This window comes from Tupaia chinensis, unplaced genomic scaffold, assembly GCF_000334495.1.
Source record: "Tupaia chinensis unplaced genomic scaffold, TupChi_1.0 Scaffold000272_1, whole genome shotgun sequence".
Taxonomy (NCBI): Eukaryota; Metazoa; Chordata; class Mammalia; order Scandentia; family Tupaiidae; genus Tupaia; species Tupaia belangeri.
The window spans coordinates 3323577-3338744 of NW_006159754.1; the positions used below are offsets into that span (position 1 = coordinate 3323577).

Sequence of the window (15168 nt, forward strand, 5' to 3'; positions counted from 1 at the left end):
CCCCAGAGAGTGATGTCTCACTTTCCCTCTCTCTGTCTCTCTCTAGTGAGTGCACACACCCTGTGGAAAAAAAAATACCTTAAAAAATAAATAAATACAAAGGAAAGAAAAGAAATACACATGGTCATTCAAAAATATGTACACTGACGTGTGGTCGTGCAGTCATCACAGGCTTCAGTTTCTACGTGGATATGAAGCAGGAAAGAATAGATTAAAGCATATTTTTCGGCCAGATGTTCCCTTGTTTAATCTTTCCACAGCCCAGCACCAATGACTACTGGGCCTCTGGCCCCATCCGGCCGTTCTCTTATAAGCAGCACTAACACACTCTGCTATTTTCTACAGTAATTATATCTCTTTTTTTAAAAAGCTTTATTTATTTATTTCCATTTGTTATTATTATTATTATTATTATTATTATTTTAATTTGACCACACAGAGACAGAGAGAGAGAAAGGGAAAGTGAGAAAGCAAACCGCTAGGTCTGTGACTCGAACCGTGGTCAGCCATGTGAGAATCCAACACCCTTAACTGCCTCGCCACCTGCCAGCCCCTTCCACAGTAATTATAAATTCCCTCTGATTTATTTACATTATCCCTGAAGATCCATATGTCCCAAATGATTATCTTTTAAATCCCAGACTTACTTGAAAACAGTTTCTTTTTTTTTTTTTTTTTTTGGAGGGAGGGGGTGGCTGGTAAGGGATTGAGGGATGTGATTCAGGGAAGGAATATAGAATAGCTTACCGAAAAAGATGTAATTTTTAGAAATGAAGTGAACAACTCCATGTCATAGTTAAGGATCACAGAACAAATGGCCTTCCTCCATCCTTAAGAGGTTAATGACAGCAACTATGGTTTCGTCTATTTCTGGCTGGGGTTAATAGCTGTAATGAAAACAGATTTCTCCAAGGTAGGCAGAGATGATGCTGTAGAAACCAGAAGTTCACCTTTGAGTGGTCCTGACAGCCCTCAGATAGAAAGCCAGTGTGTTACTAGTGTTGCAGCCTATGGAAGGATCTAGATAAGTTACGTGCCCTTTGAGCTATGCAATCATTTCATCATTTAAACATGTGGGTTTAGTGACCTACTATATTCATGAATTATTACAGTGTAGGTAGTTGTGGTTTCCAAATGTATACATGTGAGAAAATAAACACATGAATGTCGGCAATGTGTGAGCATTCAAGAACATGCTAGAACATTAAGTCACTTCCAGACCTGGGCAGATTAACCAAGAAGCTAACCTACTAAAAGGGCATGGGGCTGGCATGGTGGTTAAGGTGCTGGACTCCCCTATGTCTGACCACGATTCGAGACCCAGACCTGGTGGCTTGTTTCTCACTTTCCCTTTCTCCCTCTCTCTGTCTTTCTCTGGTCAAATTAAAAAATGATGATGATAATAATAATAGTAACAAATAAAATATTTTTAAAAATTTAAAATGTAAAAGGGCATAAGATTTCTGCAGTAAGACTAGTGCACATTGACATGAACTAGATTCTGGAAGAACACAGGGACCTGGGGCCTGTGTCTTTATTTAGTTAACTCAGGGCTGATGATGGTCCTCCAGAAGTGGGTGCTAAGGATGCTTTCTCCTTCTCGGGAGCCAAGAAGTGTCTCCTGCCTTATTTGGCTTTGCTCCTCTCGTAAGTGACCCATCACGTTAGAAAAGAATCTTTCAAAAGTGTAAATGTTCCTTTTTCTGTGGATGATGTCATCATTCTTGTGACCCAAGCATTTGTTACTAAATAGTTCTTAGCAACACATAATCATTATTTTTTCTTCTTAGAGTTCTAAGCATGCTTGTGCTGATGAGGTAGGGAGATACAATTTTTTTTGTTTTTTTTTTCTTCAGGGAGCTAAGAGTGAGAGCTGGGGGAAAAAAAAAAAAGAACTATGTCTGGAATGATCTCTTGACTTGCATTGCTTATGAGAGGCAAAAACACAACTAGGTTTCCCTCCTTGAGACAACCGGTTTTCCTCCTTTTTTCAACTGCTCTGACTGGGTGAAAAACATTTTTTTCCACTTTTTTTTTTGAAAATGTGACTCAAAAGGAAGTGGTTTCTATGCAACTATGCACTATATATTCTTTTTTTAAAGTGGTAGATGCCTTTTTCTTGGCCTGGTTTAGCTTGTCTTTCTCCTGTTTTCTTTGTGTGGGGACAGTTGGACCAAAAAAAGCTGTGGACTGGCCAATTAAAAGTGGTGTTTCTAAAGTTCCTGTTTATCATTCCAGGGAACCTATTGGGTTCCTTTTTTTAAAGTTTGTTCTTTATTTTTTCCATGAGAGGGAGGTGGGGGTGGTGGAGAGAGAGAGGAAACACTTCCAATAGGGTCTGAACACCACAATTCCCTTGAAGCATGTAGCCAGCATACCCAGAGGTCTCTGGATATGAACTGGCAACCTTCCCATGTGAGTTAGCCTAGCAGGGCATCATGTTTTACCTCTGTGCTCTGTTTAACTACATCCTACCTATCTAGTCAGAACCTATAAGGATATCACTGTCTGAGACCAGCAGTTGGCATAGTGGCTATGTCGCGGGACTCTCGTGTAGTTGACCATGGTTCGAGTCCCAGACCCAGTGGCTTAACCTCACGCCAGGAACATGTGCAAGTGTGCCCAAGATCCCAAGAAGAGAATGGAGGAGAGGGGATTGTGGCATGGCCATCCCCCTTGGGGGGTGATTTCTTGCTTTCTGTCTCTCTGTCTCTCTCTCTTTCTGGCAAGCACACGTACTCTATAGCAAAAACCTCTGCAAAAAAAAAAAAGAAAAGAAAAAAGATATCACTGTCTCCATAGCCAAATAGAAAATAGATGTTTATTTCTTTTATTATTATTATTTTTGTGTGTATGTGGAGAAGTTTTTGCTATAGGGCACATGCACTTGTCAGAGAGACAAAGAGAAACAGAGAGATAGAAAGCGAAAAATTACCCCTCTGGGAGTATAGCCACATTGCAATCCCTTCTCCTCTATTCTTCTCTTGGGATTTAGGGCATGCACATACACATGCCTGGTGTGAGTTTTAAGCCTTTGGGTCCGGGACTTGAAATGCGGTTGACTACTTGGAAGTCCTGCAACATAACCATTACACCATCTGCTGATCCCATATATTTCTGAAAATGTGTGATTTGATTTAAATCTTCATATTTTAAGGACACTTGAAATTTAATGGGAACTTATTATTTTTTAAATAGTCTATCATTTAAAATGCATAATTCTCTATTTTAAATAATAACAATAGCGGTAATTTATATAAGGCCTGACCTATGTTAGGATAATTCTCATGAAGTTACTTGTAATTCCATGAAGCAGACTTTTTATTAAGAGATTTTTTTTCCTTAGGGTGCATACATTCACCAGAGAAAGAGAGACAGAGACAGTGAGAAGGAAAGTGAGAACCCTCCCCACCAGGGGGGATGGTTGCACTGCAATACCTTCTCCACTCTCCTACTGGGATGCACACACACATGCCTGATCTGACTTTGAAGCCACCGGGCCTGGGACTTGAAAAACAGTTGACCATGTGGGAGTCCAGCCACATAACCACTATACCATCTGCTGACCCCTGAAGTAGACTTTTTTTTTTCTTTTTTCTTTTATGGAGAAGTTTTTTTTGCTATAGGGCACATACGCTCTCCAGAAAGACAGAAAGAGACAAAGAGACAGAGAGCCAGAAATCACCCCCTCCCCCCATGAGGATGGCCACGCCGCAATCCCTTCTCCTCCAATCTCCTCTGGGGATCTTGGGCACGCGCACTTGTGCCCGGTGTGAGTTTAAGCTACTGGGTCCGGGCCTCAAACTGCAGTTAACTACATGGGAGTCCAGCGACATAGCCATTACGCCAGCTGCTGGTCCCCGAAGCAGACATTTTAACCTCGTTAGAAACAGAGACTTGGAAAAATTGTCCAAAATCTTATACTTAATAACATACTCTAAAACCTGTTTTAATTTTGCAGGGGCCAAGCAGCCTTTTATATTGCACTTCTTTTTTTCCTGGCCTGATTGTTTTCAAAAGTGTGATGCCATTGCACTGGTGGCTGGGGGTTGGGTGGAGATAGTTCAATTCTGTTGCCAGAAGCAGCCACAAACAAAGGCAGAAGGGCAAGGTTGCACAGCAGTAACTCTTGCACACGGACACAGCCCACGTGTCATATTCAGCGTGTGTATACCTGCTGCCCATAACCCCAAAGTAGTCAACGTCTTCCTTTTAGCCAACTGGTCATTCAGTCATAAACAAGATAGAATTACTTCAGTTAGCTGCTGCTTCATCTCTCATGGTAATAAAACTACCTGGTTATACCACTTTGGGTCCATAAGGTCTTTCTTTTTTTTTTTTTTAAGGATTATTTATTTCATTTTATTTGTACATTCATTTATTTAAATTTGACCAGAGAGAGACACAGAGGGAGAGGGAAAGTAAGAAATTAAGCCACCAAGTCTGGGACTTGAACCATGGTCAGCCATATGGGAGTTTCCAGCGCCCTAACCACCACCTACTGGCCCCAGGTCCTTCTTTTTAACAATTCACTGTGCTACCTTCTGTGAATTGGATGTTGGTGCTCAACATGCCCTTCCCTACAAGGTCAAAACTAATCTAGCAAAGTTAACACCTTCCAGTGCCCCGTGGAGTTCTTGGTGTTTAGGAATCCTGACAAAGGATTTACAGCTTCTTTCAGTCAGACCTACCAGAACTTTGTAAGAATAAACAGACTTCAAAGACCTCGCAAAGGGAAAAACTGCCCTAGCTCAGTCTATAATTTAGACTATCTTTAGAGAGGTGAGACTCCATAAAGACAGAGGCCCAGAGTGGCCAGCGCCCTTTTTTTTTTTTTTTTTTTTTTTGAGAGGTTTTTGCTATAGGGCGCGTGCGCTCGCCAGACAGACAGAGAGAGACGTAGAGACAGAAAGCGAGAAATCATCCCCCAGGGGGGATGGTCACGCCGCAATCCCTTCTCCTCCATTCTCCTCTCGGGATCTTGGGCACGCACGCACACGTGCCCGGCGTGAGTCTTAAGCCACCGGGTCCGGGACACGAACCACGGTTGACTACGTGGGAATCCAGCGACATAGCCATTACGCTAACTGCTGGTTCCCTGCCAGCGCCTTTTTTATACCGTTAACTTTTTACTTAATTGTGAAGACTACATGAAAAGCAAGAAAGTGTTTTTGTAGGCACGTGGGAGTCTCGAAGCTGAAGAAGGAAGTTACGCGATGCAGGGGAGTAAGCATGTGGGTGGGAGTTATAGACTGCTGCTCTATTGCTAGTTGACAAATCGTGCAGAAACATCTTCACAATGGTACGCTGAACAGAATCAGCAACCCCCTAGCAAAGGTACTTAATACATTATTTCAAGCAAGCATGTATTCACTTACATCCAGGAACAAAACTTTTTTTTTTTTACATCCTGGGGAAAAAAATTTTTAGAAAAGAGCCTTTCACGTTGACAAAACAAAGGATAATAAAAGAGGATTCCACTTCATTTTAAAATCTTAGCAAAAGGTTCATAGGCTATGCTCCTGGAAAGTGCAGAGAAGCTGACTTTGTGGGTGGATGGCGTAGCTATATGAGATTAAGCCCCGCAGCTGAATGAAAGTAGCACCAAGCACACAGCCAGGGCCTAGCCGTAACTATCAGCCACAGGTTTCTTCCACCCTTGCCCTCAGGGGTTATGGGGTGGACACTCTTCCACGAACAGAAATAAAGCGACTGTTTCATGCAGCAGGTAACAGAATTCTGTCCTTGCAGGTAGCCTAGACATGGAGTGTAAGTACTCCGAGAACTCTTGCATGGCTGTGATTCTTGATGTTTGGAATCACTGGAGGAGAGTGAGGGCTAGCCCCCCCACACAGTGGGTAAGCCTGTGCCCTGGGAACTGGATCCCACGTAGCTTACTGCGATTCGAATGCCAACCCTGATGTCTTGAAAAACACCCAGCACCTGCCCAAGATCCTGATGCAATGGAGAAAGGGAGTATGCTTTCTCTCTGTCTCTCTTCTCTCTCTGGTCAGCACAGGTGCCCTCTGGGCATGGAGAGGGAAAAAAAGGAAATTTAAAGAAATAATGATAATTAACTGCTGGGTTTGAATTCACCAGCTGTACGCGCTCATTCTTTCACTATATTTTGTGCATTTATGTGATTTACTTAATTGGTCTTGGTTATTATTTATTAGCCATTGTCCTTATGGGACTGGACATCTCAAGTGAATTTGGATCTAGTTTTGCTCACCCTGTAGCCTCCGGCTCTAGGAAAGGCCAGATTTATGCCAGGTGCTCAGGGACGATGTGTGGACGGAAAGTTGAGAGCAATAAGTCTTAGGATGAAAATGCAGCAGTTACTGGTGAGCTGCTGACCTACGACCAGGAAAGTCTGAAAAAGGAAAAGAATGCTGCGCATTGTCCAAAAACACGTTCATTACTGAGAGTGCTAGATGGGATCAGGCCCTGTCAGCAGTTACTCATTGCTAAGCCCACTGCAGAAATGTGGGCATTCAGATCTACCCAGGTGGGGCCAGGAGGGCCGTCTGGACTGATGGCACATTCGTGAAGGTCATATATTAAGACTCCTTATGTCACCTTCACAAGAAATCTGAAGGACATATGTCCTGTCCATGTGTTTGCACTTATGACTTAACTATGTTCGTTTATTCGTTAAATTTACAAACATATTAATTTGCACAAGAGTTTTATGGGTATTTCTTTACTTGAACACACAAAGCCATATTCTAGCCTAGATAGATAGGAGAGAGAGAGAAAGAGAGAGAGAGAGAGAGAGAGCCTTCAAAAAGTTAATGGAAAATGTGTATTATGAAAAATGATGCATGAATTTCAAACATTTTTGCACCAAAATAAACTCGTACCTTAATTCCATTTTTCCCTAAACATTTTAAAGTCTCCTCACACACATGTGCATGCACCCACATGCACACACACAAATCCAAAAGGAAGAGACCCAACACATATTTGATGTCCCATAGGGTTTGTGTGCTCACCTGACAGAGACAGAGAGAAACAGAGAGAGGGGAAAAGAGAAATTACCCCTCAGAGGGCACAGCCACGACACAATGCTTTCTCCTCCAGTCTCCTTTCAGGATTTTGGGCACACATGCACATATAGTCAGCATGATTTCAAGTCACCAGGTCTGGGAATTGAACTGTGGTCCTCCAAGTGGGAGTCCAGCACCTTAACCACTGAACCACCTACTGGCCCCTGAGAAACGTTTTTAAAAATATTATGTTTGGGTACCACTCCCAGATAGTCTGCTTGCATCGATCTGGGCTACAGTTTATTGATCCAAAATGTAGCCCTGATGGAGAGCCACTGCTCAAGTTCCAGTTTCCTCATTTCTAACTTGGGCTCATAATTACCACCTGATACACCTCTTGAGCGCCTTCTCAGGAGATAATGTGTGAAAATAGAGTCCCTCTTGTTTCTGGATTCACTAAGTGCCATTCATTGTTTTCTTCAGGAGGGGAAATAGAAAGGGAAGGAAGTGAGAGGCAGGCACGTGACAAGGTGAGGAGGAGGGATTTGCCCTCAGAGCCCTCCAAGTTCTTCCATTAGCAGCTCATTAGGGTTAACAAGGTATCCTTTGTTAAAGCAAACACTCTTAGAAGATTAAGCCTCATTCTCGCCTTAATGTGAATGACTTTAATCAGATAATCTCCTATCACCTAGTTGAAGATTTGTTATTGAAGGTCAAGGGGAGGCCAGTAAAGAGTTGTTGCAAGGGATTCACTGAGGCCTGGTTAGGAAGCCTGCTGTCTGGGAGCCCCAGGCAGTGAGAGATAGACTTGATACTTAGTAGGCTTTCTCTAAAGCAATACAAAAAAACAAACAAAATTTTCTCCTCAGGTTACCAGGGCAATCATGTGTTAAATGTGTTCATCTGATCAAGTGATTTGTCTGTCTACCATGACCCTGGACGATTTTCTCAACTTTCTGCCATGAAGCTCTTAACATGTGCTGAGTGATTGTCCCATTTGCCAGCTGCTTGGGAGTCTGTGAGGAACAGGGCCTGCCCAGCCCCGTCCTCCTTGCCATCTGCTTGGCACATGGTAAGCATGCAGGGTTTTTGAATTTTATTGAATTGTTTCATTTGCTACACTCTTTTCCGACTGTGTTTCTGCCCCTCCATGTTTGTCCCCACTGTTAGACGAGATGGTGAACACCATGAGGGAGGCAGTGCTTTCTGTAAGCTCAGTGCCAAACATGGCCCTTGGCACCCAGTACTCAATGAACGCTCGTTGAACAAATTAAGTGCACCAGCCAGGAGCAATCGCTAAGTTAAGACATGACAATTACTGTAGGATGGTACTGTCAGTTCTTACGCTATTAGGCAAGAAGAGAAAAAGATGTGACTATGAAATCCCTACCATTTATTCATGTGACAGAAGTTGTTCTTATTCAAAAGTCCCTGTAGGATGGCTCTCGAGGCATGGGTTCAAAGTATTTCTGGAAAGTCAGGGAGGTAAGAAAGAATATAAAGATCCAACAAAAGATGCAGAGCAAACTCACACAATGAAATGAGACTGGAGGATGTCATATCTTAGAAGCCAAAGGAAGGAACATCAAGCATGAAATGAGTAGATATAGATACGGCAGACATTAGGGAAAAGGAGACTCCACTCTGCTACTGAGAATTCAAAAATATGTGTTTGCCTTTGGGACTGAGTAAGGCAATGGTCATAGTTTTCACACTTTTTTTTCTACATGGAACAGGGTTAACATGTATAAATTTTCAGAGTATAGTACATAACACAGTTATACTATAGCATTTATACTGTAGACCTAATTAGATACTGTGGTAAAAGATCACAATGGAATTCTGGGATATGCTACAACTAATAATTTTATGAGACAGTAGAAAGTGTTTCACAATATCCCATGTAACTATATATTATAAGCACTTTGGGGGCCAGCAAATGGCCTGGTGGTTAAGGGTACTGAACTCTCATATGACCGATTATGGTTGAAGTCCCAGACCTGGATGCTTTCTCTCTCTCTCTCTCTCTCTCTCTCTCTTCCTTTCATTCTGTCCCTCTCTGGTCAAATAAAATAAATGAAATGAAATGCAATAATTCTTTTAAAAAACAAGCATTTTGACCTTCCGGCTACTTATCTCATATTATTTTTGCATCTGAGCACTATTACATATTTTCTTTTCCTTAATGCCATCCACGGTAGAAGGCAAGCCTGTCTCCCAGCAAGAGTGTTCAGAAACACACTAAACATTAAAGGATTGATTCAAGGAGCTCGAGATAGAGCCTGTGAAACTGTGGAGCAGGAAGTTTGAATCCTTATTAACTACATGGATTTGGTCAAGGGACAACTCTCCAACTTTCAAACTTCATTACCCAAAAAAAAAAAAAAAAAAAAGAAAAAGAAAAATACTATAATGAGTGACCCAAAGAGGTATTGTTGTATAAGATTGTGTTTAAAATTAAATAAAACAAATCCACATAAAATTGTACTTATAGTAAGAGGGGTGTCTCCAAAAAGTTTACAGAAAATGTGTATCATTAAAAATCTATCCATGGATTTAAGAAAAAAAATTTTTTTGATGGTGTAATGGTTATGTCACTGGACTCCCGTGTAGTCAACTGTGGTTTTGAGTCCTGGACCCCGTGGCTTAAAACTCACACCAGGTGTATGTGTGTGTGCCAAAATCCAAAGAGGAGAATGGGAAAAAAGGGATTGTGGTGTGGCCATCTCTAGCGGGGAGGGGGGTAGATTTCTTGCTTTCTGTGTCTCTCTGGTGAGAGCATGTGCCCTATAGCCAAAAAAAAAACCCAAAAAAAAAGCCAAAAAAAAAACAAAAACAAAACAACAACAACAAAAAAAAAACAAAGAAGAAAACTCTCAAAATATTGTTCACACCAAAATAAACTCATAATTTAATTTAATTTAATTTTTCCTCATGTTTAAAAAAGAGTTTTGCCATAGGTTGAGTGAGCTCACTGGAGAGAGAGAGAGGAAGAGAGAGAGAGGAAGAGAGAGAGAGTGAGACCGACCTCCACCGCCATGCCGCAATCCTCCTCCATTCTCCTCTTGGGATTTTGGAATGCACACACACTTGCTCAGTATGTTTTTCAAGTCATCAGGTCCAGAACTCAGATCACAGAGTTGGCCATGTGAGATCCAGTGCTTAAACTACCCCGCCACTTGCTGACCCTTCACAACCTTTTTGAAGTCCCCTTGTATGAAATAAACTATGTTTTTAAAAATGCATTGGAAAATCTAGGAAATAAACTATAGTATTAATGGCAACTATCTCTGAGAGCTAGAATAACTACTGTTATAAAAATATACTATTTTCTGTAGTGTTGATGCTAAATAAGAAATAAATAACCAGAAGCATATCATACTGCACTTCTCTCAAGGCATGGAAGTAGTCATCTTATGGATTCTCTCAGACACCATGTTTGCTGTACCCCATGGCTAAGGGTCTTCAACCAAATCACTTGCTGTTCCTACCCCCAGCCATTAACTGTTCCTTTTCCTCCTGGACAGGACCCACTCTTTTTTTTTTTTATTTTTTATTTTTTTTTTTTGGAGAGGTTTTTTTTTTCGCTATAGGGCGCGTGCGCTCGCCAGACAGACAGAGACATAGAGACAGAAAGCGAGAAATCACCCCCCAGGGGGGATGGTCACGCCGCAATCCCTTCTCCTCCATTCTCCTCTCGGGATCTTGGGCACGCACGCACACGCGCCCGGCGTGAGATTTAAGCCACCAGGTCCGAGACGCGAACCGCGGTCGACTACGTGGGAGTCCAGCGACATAGCCATTACGCTAACTGCTGGTTCCCGACAGGACCCACTCTTTCGATTTCTTTTGCTCTTAGTAGCAGCACATTTTCCATGTGTTGTTCTGAGTTTAGATCATCAGTTTCCACACCACAGTCGAGAGCAATCTAGTTGTCTTGGAGAAAAGCAAATTGGGACCATGTACCATTGCTTCCCAGCGCCCCCACCCCCCATTCTACCTCTACTAGAACCCAAAACGTCACTGGTTCCAATTGACAAAAAGTATGATGATTATGGGCTTTGTGTTTTGAGTGCAATTACTTGGATTAAGAGTCATTATTTCCCTTATTCAAGATTGTAAATTCCTTGAGATTTGGTAATCCCTTATTTGTATTCACCATTGGATTTCTAGCCGGACAATGAGCTCAGGCCTTAGGAGGTTGGACTCAGGTTCCCACTGCTTTGAATATTCTTTCCACTTGTATTTCTCATACTATGAGGACTCTGCCTGCATGTGGCAACCTCTATCTTTATCCATCTTTTTAACACCAGACTTCCCTTTCCTGTCCCCTCAGCCTGCTTTGTCACCTCAGAGCATTTATTTCCATGTGAAATTACCTGATATGTTTACATTTTTTCTTTGTATTTATTCATTATTTGTTGATATATTGTCTCTTCCTAGTAGAGTGTAAACCTCTTGAAAGAAGCGGTTTGTCCATTTTATTAATTTCTGTAACCATAGTACATAGACTAGGATTTACCCACAGTTGATGCTCAAAAAACAAATCTGTAAAATGAATAGAATCATTGTCCAAAAAAAAAAAATTTAATTTAAAAAATAAAAAACACCAACATTTTCTATTTGAGAAGAAAATAGAAATGGAAAGAATATAAGATTTAAAAAAAAAAAAAGGAAAGACCTTTATACTTTAGCCATATTTCTTTTGGGATTCATTGGTATAATTAAGACTTCAATAGAATGAATTACTATATGAAAATGTAGCTTATTTCATCTGAAGTTGTTTTCTAGAATTTCCTTCTCCACCCACAAATGACCTTCTTTTTATACTCAACGATATACTCACTCATGAACCTATGACCTATAACTGCACTTCGTAGAACTAAGACAAACCATGACTCTCTCCACACACCGAGGGAATATCAATGGTATTCTAAATGGGGAACTATTAACTTTTTATTACTATAATGATTTTTTCTAGTAATTTCCACAATCTGAAATGTGGTTAAGATGCTGCTGGTAGTTGAAAGCTGGCAATGTGATTTAATATTTTTAACGTATGGTCTGTTGTTTGTTATAGTGCTTGGAGATTTAAATTACATTATTCATGTGTAATAATAAGCTAGGCTAAACCACTGGCAACGCAGCTTTTAGGAGTTAGACTCATTTTTGAATTCTAGGCTGACTATTGTTCTGTGAGTTTTCTTAGCCATTCCTTTTCTGTTTATCTAATGTAAAATAACATTTTTTTCTTGTCCTTGTCATTTACTATGTTTACTCTATTTCTAACATTCAAGGTTTTTTTTTTTAAAAAAAAAATTCTTTGAATCCTATCCAGTTTAGCAGAAAACTTGTCTAAGTTTCGATTTATCTTTTGTTCCGAGGATTTCCCCTCCTCCAATGCTAAAAGAGACAAGCGATTTCCCTCTTGCACTGTGCACAGGTTCAGAGGCATTTTTTATCGTGTTGCTGTAAACAGCAAATTTTCTCATCCACATGAAAATAGAACACCAAAGCTCTGTGGTGGAAGTCTACCAGGATGTGAGAATAATAGAAAATTCCTACAACCAGGAATCACAGGGTTCTTTATGTTATCCTCATTAATATAAACATCTACCCTGGGAGAGGCAGATGAAAGCCAACTCCTGTCCCAGTGTCTTAGCAGATGCAAAAGCGGTTTAGCTCCTAAATTAGGCCCTTATTGTCCTAGAACCATGGAAGGCAATCTGAAGAAATTAATAAAAGGCAAGTAGCGAACAATCCAGTAGGCTAGGCCAGGAACTTGGAAGTCTCCCGAGGCTCCTCCCTCCCTCATTCCCTGCATGAGTCATTTTTCCAGTCTGTCCACACCCATTCAGCCTTCCATCAGCCACCACCCCACACTCCCATTCATCACCCAAGATGTTTCCACAAGATCTTTCTGCAATACAAGTCCAGACTCCGCCTATTGTCCTTGCTGTGTGAACTTTTATAGCTCATCACAGTTTTCAGAGTAAAGATGAGACTCAGTGGATTAACATAGACCCACATTTAGCCTCTTCCCAGCCACTCCCCTGCACTTAATCTTCCCACAGAAAGGTTGGCAGATCCTTCGAATGTGTCCTGCGCTTCTCCACTCTACCTGAACTCACTCTCTTTTTTTTGTCTTGCTTAATTCTACACACCTTTCTAACACCATTCAAAAGTAAATCCTCCAGGAAGCCTTCCCTGACCCTCCTCAGGGTTCTCCTGGGTTTGTCTTTACCATGACTGCACTTACGCCTTGGGCAGAATTAAAAGGTTCAGTGGCCTCTTCCATGATGGAGGTATTATCCTTGCATGTAGGGTCTTTGTCTTACTCATTCTTGCCACCCTGGCTTTTATAAAACACTCCATGGGCGTAACTGTTGAAAGGAAGTCCTCATAGCTTGGGGGTAATTATTCATTGGCAGATCGAGTGTCCATCTCCCTTTTCTGAGAATTGTGCTCTCTTAATTTGCTTCAGCAGTGTGGGCACTTGGGTACTTTTTAATGATTAACACTGAGAAGTGACTTTATTTACTTAATTAGTTTTTGAAAGAATCAGTGCATAATATTAACTGTTCTGTGGGTCTAGCCAAGGGTTAAGACTTTGTTACTAGTGGGCCCAGAAGGTTTATTTCTGTAGTCAGCAGTTTTCCTGATGGTTTCTCTTCTTCTTAAGCCTGATCCCCTGTCTTCAACACAACCTAACACACCTTCAGGAAGTTGGTACCACGTCCAGCGTTTTATCCCAAAGCATGTCCAAAATATGGATGAAACATTTTAAATTAGAATCCTCCTTAGTAAGTCATGACAATTTCTTAAATTCATAGAAAATCCTGCTCCCAAATCCAAAACTTTAACACATCCCAGAAGTCTAGGATTCTCTTCCCTTAAAGTGAAGCCAGGTTACATCTTACAGTACCCAGTGAATTATGATTTGGGGCAGTGGTTTCTTCTGGTCTAGGGATAATATGGCATAATATGGGACTCTGAGACATAAATGAGAAAAAAAATATTTTAAAAGAGGAAGCTATGCTTTCTATAAATCATATAGAGCAGAATTGGGAATCCAAGGGCTTTTACATTCCTAACATTATTTACAAACTAGATGGGAAGCTGGTATGAGTGTTTGTGCTTGTGAGACAATCAGTTTTACGAAGGAATTCCAAAACTGCGGACGGCCTGTTACTTGAGAAAGACACACCCGGGCAGTCTTGCAGATGTTTTTCCTGTCCGTTGGCCCTTCAGGTTCAAAAACGGTGTGGTGCATTTTTAGAGCGGCGGCCCCCTCAGAGGCCAGGTTTTAGTCTAAACTGATTCTAAGCTTCAGTCTAACCTGGCCGACTCCCTTGCAAAGCCCCATCCAAGGGCCTCTTACAAAGAGAACCGATCTGCGCGCCCAGAGAGTCCAGGGGAGCAGTGAGTCGTGAGAGCGCGTCCCATCCGCTCTCGAGCTGCGAGGTTATAATGTTGAACGTATAAGATGGAAGATACCAACGGGAGGGCGAGGGGATGCACACCGCCAGCGCCGGCTCTGCTTTCCGTTTGCTGTCTGCGCCGACGGGCGAGCTGCAAGGAGCAGCCCTGGCAGACTTTGTCTGGTTGAGGGGCGACCGTGTGACCCGGGGCCCAGCCGCGGGGCGCGGGCGGGGAGCTGCAGAGCGTTTTCTCGCCGCCGCGTGCATTCTGGAGCTCGGCGAGTCCGCCCCGGGCTTCCTGGTGGGGCTGGGCGGGCGGGGGAGGGGCCGCGCAGCAGCAGCGGAAACCAGAGCTGGGCGATAAGAGGCTGCACGGCGACATGCAACAGTCCTTTCGCTGCAGCTGAATGAGTTGTGGCGCTCACAATGCTGCCGTGACACGGAACTGACAAGTTGCGTTTTCTTCCATCGCGGGCATCTTGGAATCATGACTCCCACAATGCCTTGGGCACTCGGTCGACTGTCGGGCTGCCTCTGAAAAAAAAATGTGAGAGGTAAGTTTCCATTTTCACAGTTCCTCGCGCTGCTCCGCCGCTCTTCATTGTTCGGTTTCTTTGGGGGCTGCCGATGGCTGGCGGCGGAGGGGAACTGCCGATGGCTGGCGGAGGAAGTGAGAGGAGGTGCTCGCCCCCGGCCAAGGCGGCCAGGCGGGGCCCGGCGCGGCGCAGTTGACGGTCCCCGATCACACGCCGGCTCGG

The 15168-nt window shown here is 42.5% G+C and overlaps 1 protein-coding gene across 14 annotated transcripts in view; it reads left to right on the top strand.

The window, feature by feature from the left end:
* The window catches only part of MBNL1 (muscleblind like splicing regulator 1), a 244304-nt gene that overhangs the window by 13229 nt on the left and 215907 nt on the right, over nucleotides 1–15168 (top strand). For 3 of the 14 annotated variants that reach the window (XM_014588291.2, XM_006149752.3, XM_006149754.3), the window contains exon 1: nucleotides 14791–14964. The exons of 3 other annotated variants lie outside the window; for them this stretch is intronic. The gene's annotated coding sequence lies outside the window, so the exon portion shown is untranslated. Of the gene's footprint in view, nucleotides 1–14788; nucleotides 14965–15168 lie in introns of those variants that run through there. 8 more of the 14 variants (XM_027772375.1, XM_027772373.1, XM_006149755.3 and 5 more) reach the window with 4 other exon arrangements.